Source organism: Protopterus annectens, chromosome 9.part0, assembly GCF_019279795.1.
Source record: "Protopterus annectens isolate FY-2018-M chromosome 9.part0, PAN1.0, whole genome shotgun sequence".
Taxonomy (NCBI): domain Eukaryota; kingdom Metazoa; phylum Chordata; order Ceratodontiformes; family Protopteridae; genus Protopterus; species Protopterus annectens.
This window is the reverse complement of record NC_056743.1, coordinates 1292848220-1292865765: the sequence shown is the minus strand read 5'-3', so window position 1 is coordinate 1292865765 and position 17546 is coordinate 1292848220. Positions and strand designations below refer to the sequence as shown.

General features: G+C 46.4%; 1 protein-coding gene across 2 annotated transcripts in view; it reads right to left on the bottom strand.

Annotated features, from left to right (window-relative positions):
* Positions 1–17546, bottom strand: part of DDX56 (DEAD-box helicase 56) — a 232368-nt gene that overhangs the window by 92502 nt on the left and 122320 nt on the right. The window lies entirely within an intron of this gene.

Sequence of the window (17546 nt, the reverse complement as noted above, 5' to 3'; positions counted from 1 at the left end):
ACTAACCTGCTAGTGGAAGCACTGTGGGCTAAAGCAGCTAAAGGTTACCTTCTACCATTCACAAGCAATGGTCTGGTAGAGAGTTTTAACTCTACTTTTAAGACTGTGTTACAAATCATTTTAAGCGAGAGATGGACAAGACCCTGCCAATATCTCCTTTTTGCATACAGAGAGACAGTCCAAGAATCTACAAGTTTTGTAATCTTTGAATTACTGTATGGTCGCAGGGTGGGGGTACTGGCCTAGACCAAATTTGTGATAAATGGGAATGTGAATGGGATTCTAACAAGGAGTCTGTTGTGGAGCATGACCCACGTTTCAGGATAAGGCATAGGAAGCTCATGAGTGGTGCTAAAGCACAAAGGGCAAGCAAAATCACAGCAGACATCTGGTATGACTGGACAGCAAAATAAAACTGTGTACTACTAGACAAAAGTTATTTTGTTCAACAAATATAAGTTGCACATAGCACAGGAGGGTCTTTGCACTACCATGGGGAAGATAAATGATGTCAACTACATGGTAAAGCTGCAAAGCAGGAGCCAGAAACACAAACTTTTCCATGTTAACATGCTTTCATAGTATGAGAAAGAAACACTGATACTCTGTGTCTGCAGTGTTTTACAGTAGAAATCCAAGATGGATCTTAGGGCAGAACTTCTCAAAGAAGGCTCAGTCTAACAGCTTGGTGGATGAGGCAGTACTTTCACAGTAGCCATCGCCTACCAAACTTCATACACCCTAAGAAGTACTACAGATGTTCAAGGACACATTCACTGCTAAAGAAAGGCATATCCAACTAGTAGAGCATTACTTGCACACAGGAATCCAACAGCCAATTGAAAATGCCAGAGTTGACCATTAAGGCAACTGAATGCTAGGTAAAATGGCAATAGGATCTGGGGGGCAGACAAGTTGTTTTTCTAAACATAAAATTACGCAAGTTACCTTGAGATGCACATTTACTCTCCCAAGTTCCATTTCCTGGTGGTGTTTCGCACAAAAAAAATTACCAGAGGTCTAAAAAGTTGGAGGGGGAAGGGCAACAGCCATACAAGGATACGCATTTTTTTCAGTGGAGTTATAGCAGAGATGCAAAATGTAAAAAACTTGTTTTGAAAAAAATGCAGCACAACTGTAAAATATGTACAGTTATATAAAAAACTGCAACTGTTTTTTTCTTGCAAACAGAACAAAAAGGCAAACTATAAACAAGGAAAAAACTGTATAAAAATATTTTATTATAAGCTGCATTTAAAATCGAAAGAAACAGTAACTGGATTTTTCTGTGAAAAGGGTAGACTCTCAGATACATGCTCATACACCAACTCCCATGAACACATATTTGTGCTTCTTAGCAGTTATTTTGGGTCTATGTTAAATGTTCGAACATCCAAAATGTCGAACATTACATGGTCAAGACTAAATGTTTGGATGTTCGAGCATAAAAAAAAAAAAAAAACCACTACACCCCCCCCCCACTTAAATATACCAGCTTCAGTGCAGAAAAGGGAAATTCTCCCTATCTGCACCGTACGGTGCCGTTGAAAGTCGATCTTCGAGCACTCAATTTCGAACGTTTGGTCTCGACCATGTAACGTTAGAAATTTTGAGTGTCTGAAGATTTGACAGGTACCCGTTTATTTCCTGATATTAATGCATTTGGAATTTTCCGGACCACCTAGCATTTGGATCTGAAACATGTTTGGCAAGGAAAAAAGAAATCAATGACTTCTTGAAAGGTGCGCTTTGCCAAAGGATTGTACTAACTAAATATTACCTAGTAGGTTCTCACTCCAAGCCACCCACAAGTTCCTCAGGATAAATGACTCTCTTGGGAATTCACCCCAACAACCACCTTCTGCTCGGCTGGTAGATGGATGTTGCGACTAAGGACTACCCGATATCTTTATCAGCAAGTTCATTTTTTTTATTAGATGTGCTAATGTCCCACAATTTCTAGTTAACAGCAGGCAGACTCGAGTGATTCTGCTATTAGAGTACTGCTACAGCTATAGTCAGCTGTTAGACAAAGTTTTCTGTCTGTTTAAACCTTATAAATATTTCCTGCAATTACATTTCTATTTGATTAATTATCAAAATCCATTCCCCAACTCTTCCAAGTAAAGTGTATTTATTTAACATTTGTTTACTGGGAAAGTCCAACTGGACACAGGTCCTTTTTCAGCAGAGGCCCGGGGAGAAAAGCATAATACAGTAAGCATGTATAAAAAGTTTGCGACTATAGATGTTATCAATACATGCAAAGATACACATACTGCAGTGGCAAATTGCAACTGTTGGTATGTGCAAAAGCAGAAACTGCTCAATTAAAACTGCCACAGAATTTTCACAGTTGGCATATTTTAGGACACTGTAGTAACTGAAACCTTGGTGTGCCAGATCTGTTTGGCTGGTGACGATGAATACTATGAGAAAAAGAAGAAACTGCACCACTGAAAGTTATCAGCTTTCCAGAAAAATACTGCTCATACACGTGTGAATACACATCTGAGAAAGAGATACTAGCTCTGTAAACATTGGGGCTGACAGCAAGACAGATGACTTAGTAGCAAACCATTTCTTCTAACCCTGTCTTGCAGCCCACTCTGTGAGAACCTTTTTTGGTTGTGTCTGGTATGGATAACTGGCAAAGGCAGCAGTGTTCATCTTCTACACACACGTATGGTCAAACACCTTCCATATCTATCTTTTTCATTAGAGATAGCAGTATGGCTCAAAAAAAAAACTGTATTCCCTTTGCTTCAAAGTTTAGGTGCGTATTTATTACAGTCTCTTTACCAAGACACTTCACAACAAGAATATTAAAAACATCAAAACCTGAAACAAAAAAATTAAACAAATGAAGCAAATCTGCAATACAAAAATATTTAACAGCAGTCATACATGCTTCTTTTAACCCTTTCCTGTTTTATTCAATAGGAATAGCCCAAAATGCTACTACAGATAGCATATGAAACAGCTAATAAATGGCTACAGATGGCAAAATAATAATTAACAAGTATCCATGAGCAAAATGCAAGTCATAATTAATTTCAAAACATATACAAGGGACTTGCAGCAGCTACTAATTCAATCACAATAAACATCAACTTCCAAACAATATCAAAAGAGTAGATAATGCAACCAGGTATATTAAAAGCAGCTGATAAACTAAAACAAAACAGCTGCAATGCCACAATATGGTTATTTGCAGTTTTTGAGTCCCAACCCACCTCATTCTTCACAAAGCTGATCAAAATAAGATGAGAGAATTCAGGAGCCCCTAAAAATTACCAACCAACAAAATACATATTCTGAACATCTTATTGTTGTAAAGCATATGTTCAAACAAGTTATAACACCAAATGTGCACAGAAGATACCAGCTTCAGAAATGCCAGCACCAAATGCCGACTCTTCTCCTAGCGCTTATCCAGCTCTCCTCTATCTCATCTCCCACTGTGATGATGATGATGATGATGAACCCAAAGCCAGACACCAAGCCAAACACCAGCAGCTTCAGCAGCATCAGTCAAATATTAACAAATTCCATCAAACCAACACTGAGCTCCTTCCAATTATGCCAGACTTAAAAACTGTAACATATGGTAGGCTCTAAAGAAATTCCAAAAAGATTTCTAAAATGAACTAAAGATAACAGCAGAGCTCAATGCTATGCAAGCCATCTGTCACAATCGAATAAGCACGGTTATATCTGAACATTTTTACTAGTGCAACTTTATACCTCACATACTGATCAGTGGCAGCTGGTGGAATTACAAGCAAAAGAAAAAGAAGTTATGTACTCACCAGAACATTCCATCTGAGTAGGTAAACTTCATTTGTCAGCAACCTGTGGGTTACGGATCCGACACAGATCCGAGCCGGCAGCATACAAAGCAAAAAGATGAGCTCCAAACTCCTCACCCTTACCCATACTACACTGCAACCTCCTTCCAATCCTCAGATCGCGTTTGCCACCTGCACATAATAACAAAACAAACTAACAACCTGAGACACCTGACTCAAGGACAAAGTAAAGCTCATAAGTCCGAACCTCGAGCTCAGCTAAATAACCATGAAGATCAGGGGGAAGGAGGGAGGGACGGTTGCTAACAAATGAAGTTTATCTACTCAGATGGAATGTTAGGGTGAGTACATAATTAGAAGTTATGTACCTACCATAACGTTCCATGTTAGTTGTCTTCATCTCGCCTTCTTCTTGCTGGATGGGTTGGAGCGATCCTCGGCTCCATTCGGCACACTTTAGCTCGAGAACTCCTTTTACCAGCTCGAGGCAACCCTATATCCCATGATGCAAGGCGGAACTACCTCAGATCTCGTTTGGCAGCTAACTAACCCTGCTAAAGACTTATCCTAATATAATTAGGAACCATGGTTCCTAAAAGAAGTCCTCATAACAATGCTCCAGAGGAAGCAATCTAATAGGAACTCTCCAAGATCTGTCCAGGCCAAGAAGCGAGATGAAGACAACTAACATGGAGCGTTATGGTAGGTACATAACTTCTAAATGTTAAGTTGTCAATCTCATTCTTGCTGGATGGGACAGCGTCCTAGCACCTGTATCCCGGGTGGCTCAATGGAACAGACTCTTGAGAACAGTGGAACCAAAACTGGCCCTATCTCTGGAGGCCAAATCCAACTTGTAATGAGACACAAAAGTATGCAAGTAGCAAATAGTGTCAATGGGAAGTCTATCCTGAAAGGCTACAGAAGTGGATAGACTCCTGGTGAATGAGCTTTTGGCTTAGGCGATAGTTGTTTGCCCTTAGAGAGTACACATAGGAAATGGTGGAAGTCAACCATCTAGATAAGGTCACTTTAGATACTGGAAGACCCAACCTGCTTCCTGCATAGGAGACAAACAATTGGTCTGATTTTCTAAGTTGTTTAGTCCTATGTAAGTAGTACCTGAGCTGACGATGAACATCCAAAAAATGCAGCTTCTGTTCAGCTCTGTCAGAATAGTTAGGAAAGAAAACTGGTAGATCAATAGATTGGTTAATATTGACTTGAGATACAACCTTGGGAAGAAAGGAAGGGTTAGTCCTGAAACCCTATCCTTATGAAACACCAGATAAGGTGAACGAATACAGAGGGCCTGAATCTCAGAAACTCTTCTTGCAGAAGTAACAGCCAGCAAAAATATAGTTTTCCATGTCAACAACTTTAAAGAACACGTAGCAGGCGGTTCGAAGGAGGTAGAATTAGGGATGCCAACATTAAGTTCAGATCCCATTGAGGAGGATGTTTCACAGGCGGTTTTAGGAGAAAAACTCCTCTTAAAAGGCTTTGCATAACCTATGAGACATGATGTTATTGTCCTGCAAGCCAACATGAAATTTGGAAATAGCAGCCATTTGTACTTTGACTGTAGATGATGCGATCCTGAATGAAAAACCTCCAGGAAATCCAAAACAGAATGTATAGGAGCAGTGAAGGGATCAATATTTCTGGCGTAGAAAAGCGCCACTTGCTAGCATAAACCGTTCTAGTGGGCGACTTTAAAGAAGACACTAAAATGTCTCTGACTGAGTCAGAAATCATTGGTAGCCTGGCTAGGAAGGAAGTGGAGCAACCAAGCAGTGAGGTTGAGAGAATGAATGGCTCGGTGCTGCTGACCCGACTGGTGGATCAAAAGATCCGAACTGGGTCCAGATGCCAGGGCTGCACCAGAAGGTGACGATGTAGAGCGGAAACCAAATTTGTCGAGGCCAATATGGAGCAATGAGGATCAATTTGGCTCTCAAAGCGGTGGCTTTCTGAATGACTTGTGGAATCAATGGAAAGGGAGGAAAAGCATAAAGAAGTCCCGAGGCCAATCCTGGGTTAGAGAGTCTCTCAAGGGTTGGCCAATAGTGTGAAGTAATCTGGGCACTTGCTGTTTTGAGGGTAGCGAAAGATCGCAACAAGGTGCCCCACTTCAGAAAAATCTGATCCACTACAGACTGATTGAGAGACCACTCGTGAGGCATCAGAATAGATCTGCTTAGCCTGTCCGCCAATAGGTTGGACCTGCCGGGATGTGCGTTGCTATCAGAAACCGCTGAGAAGAGATCGCCCATTGCCAAAGTCTGAGAGCTTCTCGACATAAGGGATAGGACCTGGTTCCGCCCTGTTTGTTGATGTACCAGACCACGGACATGTTGTCCGTCTGTACTGCAATAGTCCCTGTGGGAAGAAAGTCGTCGAGGGCTTGCAGCGTTAAAAGCACTGCTCTCATCTCCAGGACATTTATGTGCAGGTGGTATTCTATGGGTTGCCGTCCGTGGACCATCCTGCCCTGATAATGCCCCCACCCGATCAGAGAGGCATCCGTGGTGACTGTGCCAACTGGAGGAGGGCCAACAAATGGTCGGCCCTGCTGAAGAAGCGGGGAAGATACCCACCATCGTAGATGAGCCCTGCAAGACTGTGTCACTAAGATCTCGTGTCTCATGGGCAGATGGGTAGTGCGACCACTCGTGAACAACATCCACTGCAGGAGCGAGCTAGTGGAAGAAGAACAATGGCTGCAGCCATTAGGCCTAGAACCTTCAAGACAAACCTGGCTTTGACCTTGTTGCTTTGTAACAGAAGCTGAACAAATTTCTGGATGTCCAGAATCCTTTGATTTGTTAGTCTGGCTAACATTTTGACGGTATTTAATTCTGCCTATAAAGGTGATAGATTGGCAAGGCAGCAGAGGATTTTTGAAATTCACGAAATTCCTAGACTCTTGCAAAGCTGTAAGGTGTAATCTCTGGACGAAGAAGCTGATCCCTGGAGGTGGCGGAGAGGAGCCAGTCGTCCAAATAAGTAAACACTTGGAATCCTCGGCGTCTCAGGTGAGCTGTGACCACCGCCATGCATTTGGTGAACACTCTGGGGGCTGAAGTGAGGCCAAAGGGCAGTGCTCTGAATTGGTAATGACTGGCTCCCAGCGGCGGAGAAACCTTCTGGGCGTCTGTGAATCTTTATGTGATAGTACGCATCCTGAAGGTCTATCGAGCACATCCAGTTGTCCTTGCCCAGAAAGGGCAGAATGGATTGCAGCGTGACCATCCGAATCTTGCCTTTTGACAGACTTGTTTAGTCTGCTTAGGTCTAGTATTGGTCTCCAATCTCCCGTCCTTTTGGGGACCAAAAGAATCTTGAGTAGAAGCGGATCCTACTTGGTCTGCGGCACTGTTTGGATGGCTCTTTTCCCAGGAGTTTTAAAACTTCCTGTTTTGCCAAATCCCTTTGACCGGGTGAGATGTCTGGAAGGGATTGTAGAGGTATCGAAACCTTTGAAGGGGATTTTGTAACCCTCGGATATAATCGACTGTACCCACTTCTCTTGTGATAGGGATTGCCAGGCTACTGGGTACAGCGAAATCCTTCCCCGACTGCCTCCAAGGGTGGACAGTCGGGCAACACCTCAGGGATGCTGAAAGGGCTTCTCAGGAAGAGGCTCCCTGTTGCCCTGGTTCTGAGGACCCCCTGCCTCTAGGGCGTCTATTATTGTTACCCCTCTGCCTCTAGGGGTAAACTGACCACGTGTGTCGGTGTAGCTCCTTGGGCTTTAGGAACCACATCTTCCCTTCTGACCCTTGGGATATGGTCTAGAAGGAGTGGAAAACTGGACTCCAACGGCAGAAAGAGTTTTACCGTCTTGTTCACATCTGGTCAAAGTATCCTTCACCTGAGGTCCGAACAAAGCCGAACCGTCAAAGGTGTTGGTGAAGGATGCCTTAAAGGGGTCCATAAAATTACACAGCCGCATCCAGGCTTGGCGTCTAAGAGCAACACCTGTGCCTGTTCCATCGGCTGCATAAGATATGAGCGCATGGAGGAGTTAGATATCGAATTCAGGATAGCTAGCTGAGAGGCAATCTTTTCCTGAGCCCCAGCAGCTGAAGGATCCTGGACTACTTCCCCAGTTCCTTGAGAATATCTCGTTGAAGCCTGGTGAAGTGACAAAGGTAATTCAGCGCATTGCAAAGGTCGCTGAAGAAAACATCCGCTTTCCATACCTGTCCATGGTCCTAGAATCCTTATTAGGAGGATGGACAGGTACTGAAGGATCCGCCAGTTCCTTCTTAGTGGCCGCCACCACCATAGCATCCACAGAGACACCTTTGGACAGGAACTGTTTGTCCGAAGGGGCCGTGATGAATTTGGATGGTCTCCTGGGGACAGGTTCCACAGAATCTGGAGCAGCATGCTGAGCCACTACCTGCATGAGTGGGTGGAGACACCAGGAGGTGGAGGGTCGGGATCCAAAGCCTCCAGGTATACCGACTCATCCTCGGAGGGGTCAATGGATGGCCAATTCCCCTCTGTTTGAGGAGCTCAAGGATGTCTGAAAATGAGACATCCTCAGAGGGGACCGTGGGGAACCCTCCGACTCATCTAAGTCGGTATCAGATGTAGTAGACTCAGGGAGTCTGTGTGTTTCCTCTTACGTCCTCTTCCGAGGGGTTCACCTGCAGGGTCAGGAGAAACCTCGAAGAGGAGCAGTGGGGAAACCTGGGGCGATGGATCCCTGGGCCTGAGAGCAAGAGGCAGGCAAGAGGCTTCTGCAGGCACTGATGAGGGAGGAGCTAGAGGGATAGACCGTTGACCAGGCTCAGAGGCCAGGACACTCCTCATCACCTCAAAGGCTCCTCTCCCGGAGACCTGAACACACCCGCTCGAAGAAACAGGAATGGTGGCTCCAAGGAGAGAAGGCTCGAGGCAGATGTCGGCCGAGCTTGGGGTGGACAAGGGTCCGATGCCACTAGCCCCTGAGCCGACAGTGGAAACCCGGCGACCGGATCCCTCCAAGGAAAGTCTCAAGGAGGAGATCGGGCGAGGATGGCCGGGCGAAGGATGTATCGGCTCCGGCATGGAGTCGCTGTCCCAAGCTCCGGCTCCGAACTCTGGTGTGGAGTCGGAGGAGGAATCTCAGAGTGGGGCTGTAGCCGAAGTCTGTTGAGGCGGGCTATGGAGCATTTGGGCCAGTGCCTGAGACTTCAACAGCCTGCTTACCACCCTCTCCAAATCGTGGTCAGACAGCCTGGAAGATCGAGGAGACCCCGGGGGACCGGGATCTCTTGCGGGCAGTCCCTTGAACCCCAGATGGAGCCGGGGATCTCAGTAGTCAGGGTATCGCCGGCGCGAACCCACTACTCTGGCAGAAGAAGCATCGGTTCCAGGAGGCTTAGACACTGTAGCCTGAGCCTGGCTTAAGAGGTTTTCCTGCCCTTGCTTAGGAGGAGAACCTTCAGGTTTCAACAAACCTCGGAGGATCAGTTTGTTCCTCCTTTCCTGCAGGACTCTGGCTAAAGGCATGACACAGCACAGGAGTCCTGCAGGTGCAAAGGCCCCAGGCAATACACACAAGAAGTGTGACCGTCTGTCAGGGACATTTTCTGACAGCACTGGTCACACTTCTTGAGACCTTGCCTTCCTTAGACATCCTAACAGGATATACACACACAGTCCCCACAAACACACAACTTAATCCCTACACAGACACACAGGAAGGGAATAACTTGGGGAACTAGGCCTGACTAAAACTTTCACTGAAAAACTATAATAAAAGTTTAAAAAGGAAGGGAATAGGGTGGGCTGTACTAAAAACAGGCTAACCTGACACTGAAGGGAATTAAACCCTAACTAACTTTTTCTTATTTAACAAGAAAAACTTACCTCAGCTGGCAAAGGAGACCTCTTTCAAACGAGATCTGAGGTAGTTCCGCCTTGCATCATGGGATATAGGGTTGCCTCGAGCTGGTAAAAGGAGTTCTCGAGCTAAAGCTAGGAGCCGAGGATCGGCTCCGAACCCATCCAGCAAGAATGAAGGCGAGATTGACAACTTAACATCTTCTTTATCTGAAGTAGTTAATTTCATTTGATCAGCAACCTGTGGGACAGAGTGGCCAGCTACCCGAATCTTGGGAGGCCCTTAAGGAAGGATATTCCGGACTACAGAGCCAAAGGCAGCCCTTCCTCTAGACACCAAATCCAGTTTATAATGAGAGATAAAGGTGTGAGAGGACGCCCAGGTAGCCGCTGAACAAATGTCATCTATGGAAACGCTAGACCAGAATGCAGCAGACGTTGCCATAGAACGCGTAGAATGAGCATGAACCTTCATTGGTTCAGGTAAGCCAGACTCTCTGTATGCTTGTAAGATACAACTCGAAATCCACCTGGCGAGGGTCACCTTAGAAACTGGTTTCCCAAGAAAAGGCTTAGCAAAGGAGACAAAAAGTTGATCAGATTTACGAAAGACAGCCGTCCTGTGCAAATAAAAATGTAACTGTCTGTGAACATCCAGCAAATGAACTTTATATTCTCCTTTGTTCTGGAAATTAGGGAAAAAGACAGGCAAATTAATGGACTGATTAATGTTCATCTCGGAAGCAACTTTAGGAAGAAAGGAGGGATTAGTCCTGAGAGATACCCTATCCTTATGAGGTTTGATACAGAGAGCCTGAAGCTCCAACACTCTCCTGGCTGAAGTAATTGCTACCAAAAAGGCCGTCTTCCATGACAAGAACTTCAGATCAACGGAAGCTGCGGGTTCAAAGGGAGGCGCAACTAACGCCTGAAGAACTAAGGTCAGATCCTATGGCGGGGATGAACTTCTAACAGGGGGGTCTCAAAAGAAAAGAGCCCTTTAGAAAGGTCTTACAAATTCTGGCAGCAGCGAGGGAACCAAAGTTGTCCCCAATATGAAAATGGGAAATGGCTGCCAGCTGGACCTTCACAGTAGATTAGCTGGCCCCTTGCTGAAAAATATGAGACAAGAATTCCAGTACCGCTAAAACAGGAGCGGTGAAAGGATCCAAGTTCTTTTGTGAAGCCCAAATTGAAAAACGTTTCCATTTGCTACTGTAAATCTTCCTGGTAGAGGGTTTATGTGCCGTCACAAGGATAAACTTGACTCGGGAAGAGATACTGAGAGTCCTGGCAACTAGGGGAACTGGATCAGCCAAGCTGAGAGCTTGAGACCATCCAGGTTCGGAGGGGCCATTCCGGAGGGAAGAGAACTCAGATTCGGAATGGGATCCAAGATCCAGAGTGGAGCTAAGAGGAGACCGCAGGCAGGGGAACCAGACTTGACGAGGCCAGAATGGGGCTATGAGGATAATCTTGCTCCCCAGCCGGTGAGCTTTCTGCAGAAATTTTGTCATAAGCGGAAGTGGAAGATATGCATAAAGAAGACCGGGCGGCCAAGCATGGACTAGAGCATCTCTGGGGGCTTCTCCCAAAGGAGAAATTAGAGTGAAAAACTCGCTGCACTTCGTGTTGGAAGGCGATGCAAAGAGATCGCAGCAAGGCTGACCCCACTTGAAGAAGATCTGTTCCGCTACATAAGGATTCAGAGACCACTCGTAAGGAGAGAGGATAGTTCTGCTCAATTTGTCCGCCAGTGTGTTCGACTGACCTGGAATGTGCATTGCTAACAGGAAGCGGTTGGTGGTGATCGCCCATTCCAAAACTCTCATGGCCTCTCGGCAAAGGAGGTAAGACCTGGTTCCCCCCTGTTTGTTAATATACCAGACCACTAACATATTGTCCGACTGGATAGCAACAGTCCCCGGAGGAAGAGAGGCATGAAGGGCCTGCAACGCCAAAAGGACTGCCCTCATCTCCAGGACATTTATATGCAGTACGGTCTCGGTCTGAGTCCACGTGCCTTGGACAGTCCTGCCTGCACAATGCCCCCCCACCCCAGGCGGTAGGCGTCCTTGGTCACTGTGGCCTGGGGTGGTGACATAACAAAAGGTCGCCCTTCCCGAAGGGCTCGGGATTGAAGCCACCACATGAGGGAGTTCCTGCAAACCCTGCTGAGGGGAATCGCGAAGTCTAGAGGGTGGTGTAGAATAGACCACTGGACTTGCAACATCCACTGTAGAACCCTCATGTGCAGACGAGCGTAAGGAATCAGACTAATCGCTGCCGCCATGGACCCCAAAGCTCTTCTGCTGGGGGAGCAAGGGACTGAAAGAGGGCTAGCACATGCAGAGTCATGCTGTGAAGTCTGTCTGACGTTACGAAGGTCCCTGTCCTGGAGGGTATCTATCCTGGCCCCTATGAAGTCTAACACTTGAACAGGCTGGAGGAAAGACTTCTTGACATTTATGGTTATCCCCAACTGGGGTGACATCCGGAGGAAGAAATCCCTGGCTAGAGAAAGTAGATGCCTGGTGGGGGCGGTCAGGAGCCAGTCGTCTAGGTACGGGAAGACCTGCATGCCCCGGAGCCTCAGATGGGCCGCTACAACTGCCATGACCTAGGTGAACACCCTGGGGGCTGTGGTGAAGGGTAAGACCCTGAACTGGTAATGACTGGCCCATAGCCGAAAGCGGAGAAACCTCCTGGACTGTCTTTCCATGAGAATAAGGTAGTACGCATCCTTGAGGTCTATGGAGCACATCCAGTCCTCCTCCTGCAAGAGGGGCAGGATGGATTGAATCGTGACTATCCAGAATTTCTCCTTGGCAACAAAAGGGTTCATTTTTGACAGGTCGAGAATCGGCCTTAAGTCCCCCGTCTTTTTTGGCACCAGAAAGAACCTGGAGTAGATGCCTGATCCGGACTGGTTTGGGGGCACATGCTGGATGGCTCTTTTTTCTAACAGCTTTTTTATTCCCAAAGCCGCGGACTCAATTCGAGTAGGTGGGACATCTGGGAGGCGCCTTGAGTAAGGGGGCTTGTTTATGAAGGGGATTGAATAGCCTCTGGATATTATCTGAAACACCCAGCGATCTGTCATGATGGACTCCCATTGAGCCAGGTGCCTCGAAAAATGCCCCCCGACTGCCTCCAGAGAGGAGCAGTCAGGCAACCCCTCAGGGCTGCTGTGCAGTTCGGTCGGAAAAAGGTTCCCGTGACCCGAAGTTCTTTGGTCCCCTTCTGCCTCTGGGCTGGCATCCACCTTGTCCCCCTCTGCCTCTGGGAGGGGAGGAGTCCTGAGCATTCCGGGCCTGCTGAGATTTCCGGAACCACATCTTCTTCTGCTGTTGCTGGTTCCTAGAGAAGAACCTTTGAGGGGTAAAGAAGCGTATTCAGACAGCTGACAGCGTTTTCCCTTCTTTCTTGCTCTGGACCAGCTTCTCGCGGACAGTCTTCCTGAAGAGGGTCGACCCATCAAAGGGTGCATTCACGAAGGATGCCTTGAAGGGTTCAGAGAAATCGCAAAGTCAAAGCCAGGCATGACGCCTTAAGGCGATACCAAACCCGCTAGCTCTAGCGGCTCCCTCCATGGCATGGGAAAGTAGCTGCATAGAAGTATTAGACACTGACTTGAGAGTGGCCATATGAGCAGAGAAGGTCCGTTTATCCTCGGCCGACATGGACTCTGGGGGAGACTCGGCGTACTCTTTGACCAGGTCCCACTGCAGTCTGATTACATGGGCCAAGTAATTCAGCACTCTTATAGAGAAGGTAGCTGAAGCAAAAGTCCGCTTTCCAATGTGGTCCATTGTCCGAGAATCCATGTCGGGGGGATGGACCAAAGAACTTTCCTGGGAGAATTCCTTTTTGGTGGCCACCGCCACCACCATGGCATCAACCGGGGAACCCTTGCTCCACGAAGCTCTGTCTGCAGGGGAACTAAGAACTTTATCGGGCCTTCTAGGTATCGGCTCTACAGTGTCCGGCTCCTTCCACTCCCTGGTGGTAATCAGATTGACAGGGGGTCAGCTGGGGGGGACACCCAAGAGGTAGACGGGCCTGTGTAGAACACCTCCAGGAATTCCGACTCGTCAGAGGAGGGTTTTTGGGCAGACCACCCCCCCCTTTGGCAGAGTATTTCCATAATATCTCCAAAGGAGACGTCATCGGGGGGTGATTTGGGGGAACCCTCTCCTTCCTCCAAATCGGTATCCTCTGTGAGGGGCTCAGGGGAGTCCAAGTGCCTCCTTTTGCACAGGCGTTTGTGAGGGACCTCCTCGGGGGAGGGACTGTCTGAGGGGGGCTCACCAACATATTCATGTTCCTCCAGGGAAACTGGCTGGGGCTTCAACGACACAGGCTGTCCCTGGGGGGACTGGATGAAGAAGGACAAACTGAGCTGCGAGGGAGCGGGGGCGGACCCTGAGGAAAGAGTGAAGGGTCTCGATCCTCCAGAGAGAACCCTCTCCACCACATCAAACACCGAAGGGGAACCGGCCAATCTAAGACAGGTGGCCGGGGCCCTCGGATCCAATGAGGGGATCGGTGCCGGAACCGAAGCGGTCGGACCCGAGAGGATGGTGTGCTCCGACCGCAAGGGAGCCGAAGACACATTCACCCCCCCCCCTGGATCAGACATCCAGTTTTCGGCTCTGAGAACTTGGATCCGAAAGCGGATCAGATAAGCTCGAGGGCATGGCCGGAGTCGAGGTAGTAATAACCATGGGCGCTGACCCCCTCCAGGGCTCCTCGGATCTGAAGACTCCGAAATCCGGTGGTGGGGATCGGAGAAGGAGCTATCGAGGCGAACAGTGGAGCTGAACTCCCCCCCCAGTGGGGGGGAAGGCAGCAACACTCCCATCTGCAGCAAAGTTTGCAAGAATCGACAAATCATCCGGTCCATATCTGCCTCCGAAATGCTGCGAGTAGACATGGAGGAAGTCGTCAAAGCCAGCCGGGAGGGCCGACGCAACGACGACCCCGAGGCTGGTCAGATCTCCTTCTCTGGCTCCGGGGAGAAACATGGCAAACAGAGACATGGGGAAGAAGGCTTGGACACTCTTAATGGAGAAGAGACCACCTTAGCGGGAGGGGCCAAGGGGTCCAATTCGGCCTGCCGCTTGCGGCTTCTTTCTCTCTCTTTTTTTCTCTCTCTCTCTCTCTCCCTTCTCTCTTTTTTATTCTTCTTGGCCTCTCATTCTTCCTGAGACAAGGTGGGAGGGTGAGTCCCAGACAGGGGAAGAGGGCCGGTTGGCTGGGCAGCCACAGCCATGTCTGTCGCTACAGAGAGGGAAGGAGAAGCTGATTCCGTGGGTAGAAGACTGGCCAGAATCAGCTTGTTCCTCCTATCCGTTAAGGCTCGAGGGTTAAAGGCCACACAAATCTGGTAGCCCGAAGAAAGGTGCAGAATCCCCAAACAAATCACGCACTGAGTGTGACCATCCTCTGGCAACAGCTTATGGCCACACTCAGAGCATATGGAAAAAGTCACTTTATGACTTTCAGCCATACTACAGACACACACAGCCACACACGCGCACCTGAAAGAGGGAAAAATAGGGGCCTACAAAGGGATGAGTAACTACCAAAGGTAAAGGGGAAATAAAGGCTAGGGAGAAAGAACACCCGAAGAAAGGTATTAAAATACACGCACACCCAAAAAAAGTAGACTAAAAGAGAAGTTTGAAGTAAAATATTGCTACACTTGCCTGGAGCTCTAAGAATCCCATGCTTGGCAAAGCCGCGGCAAACGAGATCTGATGATTGGAAGGAGGTTGCAGTGTAGTATGGGTAAGGGGGAGGAGTTTGGAGCTTGGATCTTTTTGTTTGGTATGCTGTAGGCTCGGATCCGTAACCCGCAGATTGCTGATCAAATGAAGTTAACTACTTCAGATCAATAGTTATGGGATGAAGGGCCACCACACAAGGTGTGTAAAGATGTTACTAAGATTTGCAGCCCTCCCATGCACTGACAACTGCATCAGGTATGTTGATTAGTCATACAAGCAACTATCCCTCCCAGCTCAATCCTCCAGCACCCAGGTCAGTAGTCAACCCTGGATCTGCTGGACCTTTACCCATGTTCTAACCATCCACACCACAGAGCACATGCTTTTGCCCATCAGCTTTCATTCAAACCACATACTGCATGAACACAAACATTGAAGAAATAGTGACAAGTGACTGCCATTTTCAAAAAAAAAGAGAGCTTAATCCAAGAAACCACAATCATTTGACCACAATAGAAAACCTCAAGGTCCTTTACATCTACATTCATTACATCTAGAAAATATTACATTATAGGACATTTCAGGATAGGAAAAAGATGAAACCTTAGTGCACTTTACAAATACTCTTCTTCATCATCAGTCCACATTCTTAACAAGCAGTTAAGCAACAAGTAACTGCGAAAGGAAGAGTAGACCAAACATCTGCCACAGTACCCTTATGGGATAGCAATATATTCCTACTTTAATAGTGGTGATATGGTTCACTAGCTTTCAAACGTGTGTTCCAATACAATTCTACAGGATGTAAAACCTTGAAGAACTGGTGTCCAGCAAAAAAAAAAAAAAATGCTTCATAAGATATTCAGACAATATTCAGATAAGTCTGCACAGATAAGTAACAAATTCACAGAGTCACAGTTAAGTATGTGTTGTGGGGGGGGATTTTAAAAAGCCTACAACTTGCTGGAAATAAAACCCCTGACAGGGTCCTTCATTAGTCACAGTCAAAACTCAAAATATACAAAACAGGTGCCGAAGCTTAAGCCAAGAACATGTGAAGTATTTTCAAGCATGCATAACTTATGCCTGTTTGGCTTAACTCTGTTTGACAACATTATTTTATTTTAGGAGTAGTACTCTTACTTTTCAGTTTGTTAAACTGGCTGTGGTACAAAACATCTCCAAATTTGAAACAGAGACAGATGTTAAAAAACACAATGGGAAAGTAGTGAAAATTGTGACACTAACTCTTAAGTGGTCTGGGGGAATTTAAAATCATTAACACTGTAAATGTACCCTCCAGCACGAGAAATAATTGCTTCATTTGCAAAGAAGCATGATTTACATGTCTGTGCTTAACTAAACTGAAAAACAATGCTTACAAAAACAACAAAAAAAAAAATGTTTTTAAAAAGGCAAAAATAAACGGAATGCATGTGGTTTCCAAACAAGAAAAAGGCCCAAAGTTCAGAAAAGGATAAACCAATTGTATAACAGCTAAGTACTGCATCATTTAACACTGTCTAACAACTTGTTAGATGCAAACTGAATTAACCCTGCATGTTTTAAGTGGTCTATGTTACTCTCTCATGGGAATATACAAGTCTCATATAGACTTATCTGCTTTTAGCCTTAATTATGTTTTTCATAACTAATACTACCATAAAAGTATGCAACTGGATTGTCCAGTCTTGATAGTGGAGGCTTCTCCACCACTACTTCAGTTTATGGGCTCTGTATGTCATTAGTTCTAATGTTGTGCTGGGCCACAGAATCTGGTGTCTGAAAACACTCTGCTCCATTAGACCTAGTTTCAGACATCATGACAGGATGGAGTAACTCTGATCAGGAGAAGGCCCTAAATGCTGGAAAACAGTGTACATCAGTTTCATTGTGTGAAAGGTACCTGAAACTTGTAGGGCATTTTCTGTTTGATCATCACAACAGCAAGGAAGATTAGCCTTTTGACTCATTATGGCTTTATTATTTTACATGATATGTCTTGATTATCACCCTTTGTTGGGATTTACGTAAATTGGATACAGTGGTGGGGTTCAGTACTACACCAAAATATGGAGTTTTCCTCTAAAGAAACTCAACTTCTTTACAATTTCCCTAGTTGGCAAAGTGGTGCTTACCAACCTAACATAACTTCGGAAGC